This window comes from Schistocerca nitens, chromosome 9 (genome assembly GCF_023898315.1).
Source record: "Schistocerca nitens isolate TAMUIC-IGC-003100 chromosome 9, iqSchNite1.1, whole genome shotgun sequence".
In the NCBI taxonomy this organism is placed as follows: domain Eukaryota; kingdom Metazoa; phylum Arthropoda; class Insecta; order Orthoptera; family Acrididae; genus Schistocerca; species Schistocerca nitens.
The window spans coordinates 371,101,050-371,103,516 of NC_064622.1; the positions used below are offsets into that span (position 1 = coordinate 371,101,050).

General features: G+C 46.6%; 1 pseudogene; it reads right to left on the minus strand.

Annotated features, from left to right (window-relative positions):
- Positions 1 to 1,651: 1,651 nt before the first annotated feature.
- LOC126204856 (5S ribosomal RNA) lies at positions 1,652 to 1,769 on the minus strand (annotated as a pseudogene).
- Between the last annotated feature and the right edge of the window lie 698 nt (positions 1,770 to 2,467).

Genomic DNA, 2,467 nt, shown 5'->3' on the forward strand with positions numbered 1-2,467 from the left:
AAGACTTCAAACAAAAAAGTGACAAATTTCCTACTGAAAGTAGTGCAAGCACTCTTGTAGACAAAGACAATCACAATTTACTACAGTTTACTGTTTGAGCCGTTGCTCAATCGACATCTCGCACCATGTCTTCTCCTGGAACACCATCTTTGGCGTGAAGGGGGCGTGGCACGTTTGCCGCGAGCTGCACTGAGGTCGTTTTCCGGGAGAAGCAGTGAGTGAAGCAGCACGGGTAGTTCAAGTTTGCAGGGCAACGGGCTGTCTGTATGTCCTACCCTCCTTGTGGCTTCCAGGCTCAGCATATTCTGGACACGAGGGACTTGTACTGGAAACGGGAGTGGGCACAGTATTCTTTTGACCGGCCAGATTTGGAGTGAGCGGTATGTCGTCGTGAGCCACACATCTCCTAGCGAATAAAAGTTTCCCCATTGTTTGTCACCGCACAGCGAGTTGCGATACTCGGCGAGCTACTTTTAGATCGTTGCCTCAGCGCCGAGACCACGTTGCATTCGTAAAGACTGGCCTTGCTCCGCGCTGTGGGCGTGATAATTGTGACTGGATCGGTTCCTGCACGTGTTTGTGTCTTGCTGCTTCTACTTCGGATTCGGAAGTCACTCGGACTCTGTTCAGTCTCCTGTTGTTGTTGTTCCCTGTTCTAGGCGTTATGAGGAGCGTGTCGCTGGGTATGGAAGTATAATAGCTTCAATTTGGTAATTTTTATAGAGTTATGCTTTGATTGTGTGTTCTAAAGTATTCCGGTTTTGGACTGCTTCGGGTCATGTAATTTTTTTTTACGTATCGTGTGTCATTCTCTGTGGTGCTTAACTTTAGTACATTGTGCACTAAATCATCAGGTCTTTTTTAAATTTTTTAGTTATTTGAAGCACTCAAGCTTATGCGTCTTACGGTGGGAGATATGTTGCATGTATTTTGGTGGGTTCTGATTCCAAGCTTGTGTTTAACGTAGATGAGATTCATCGGCCAACCGTTCATGTGTTCCACCTACGTATTCCGCCCCGCGTGACGGTAAAGAACCGTTTTCGCCTCGTGGCCTGATTTGCAACTGAATCTCGGTTAGCCACTGAAATTCTTCACGGTCAAGTGGTTGCCTTGGTCAATTACCTTATCATTTCATTTATCTTCTAATGACTTGTTACAACGGTTTTATCTGCGCTGCCAGCGTTTTCCTTCAAAGTTACTTCTCTGTTCATCAGGCTACCATTGTATGTGCTCGGAGCGTTTACCTACTGCTTGCTTAGAAAGGAGGAGTATGGTGAGCAGCGTATTGGGCCTGCGTTAACTAATGCGTCCGAACCACATTGCCCGACGCGTGACGGTTTCGTATCAAGCACCTTTAATTCTTTTTATTTCCTTTTAATGAACTCATCTTAAGTTAACCTGAATTATTTGTTGTAGTTTAGTCAGAGATATTAAAAACTAGACTCTGTCCGAACAGGCCTCGGGAAGCCCAACCGTACCGACCGGCCGCCGTGTCACCCTCAGCCCACAGACGTCACTGGATGCTGATATGGAGGGGCATGTGAGCAGCACACTGCTCTACCGTCCGTAAGTTCGTTTACGAGACCGGAGCCGCTACTTCTCAATCAAGCAGTTCCTCAGTTTGCTTCACATGGGCTTAATGCACCTTGCTTGCCAACAGCGCTCGGCAGACCGGAAGGTCAACCATACAAGTGCTAGCCCAGCCCGACAGCGCTTTACTTCGGTGATCTGACGGGAACCGGTGTTACCACTGCGGCAAGGGCGTTGGCCAGACATATTTTAAAGATGTTTAATGAGAGCCTGTTCTGAAGATTGTTTTCCTATCATGTTATACTTGTCACAAAACACGGATTTTTGTATGAATAAATGAATAAATACTGAATTACAATCGAATGAGCCTGTGGCGTAAAAAGCAAGTTTGCAGTTTTGTGCTGTGTTCATAAAATAGAACCAACTGCCTGCTGAAAGAGAGTGAGAGAGAGAGAGAGAGAGAGAGAGAGAGGAGGGGGGGGGAGAGGGAGGAGGTTCAAATGGTGCAAATGGCTCTGAGCGCTGTGGGACTTAACTTCGGAGGTCATAAGTCCCCTAGAACTTAGAACTACTTAAACCTAACTAACCTAAGGACATCACACACATCCATGCCCGAGGCAGGATTCGAACCTACGACCGTAGCGGAGGGAGGAGGGGTGAAATGTCGCAGAGGAGTTATGACTTATCATTAGCTTCCATTGCTGCTTCAAAGATGTAAGGACCACATCTCTAGGAAAAGTAATAGAAAATGTTAGATATCTTACTCACAGTTATGCCCCTTCGTTACTTTGGTCCACCCTGTGTATATGGCGAACATTAATAAAACCGACAAACTGCAGGAACAGATTCCTGACTGGAAATGCAGGAAACAAGGTCTTGTGAACATGTGTCTGGAAATGCGTCGTTGCCACGGTGGATGGTGCCGACGAATGACAGT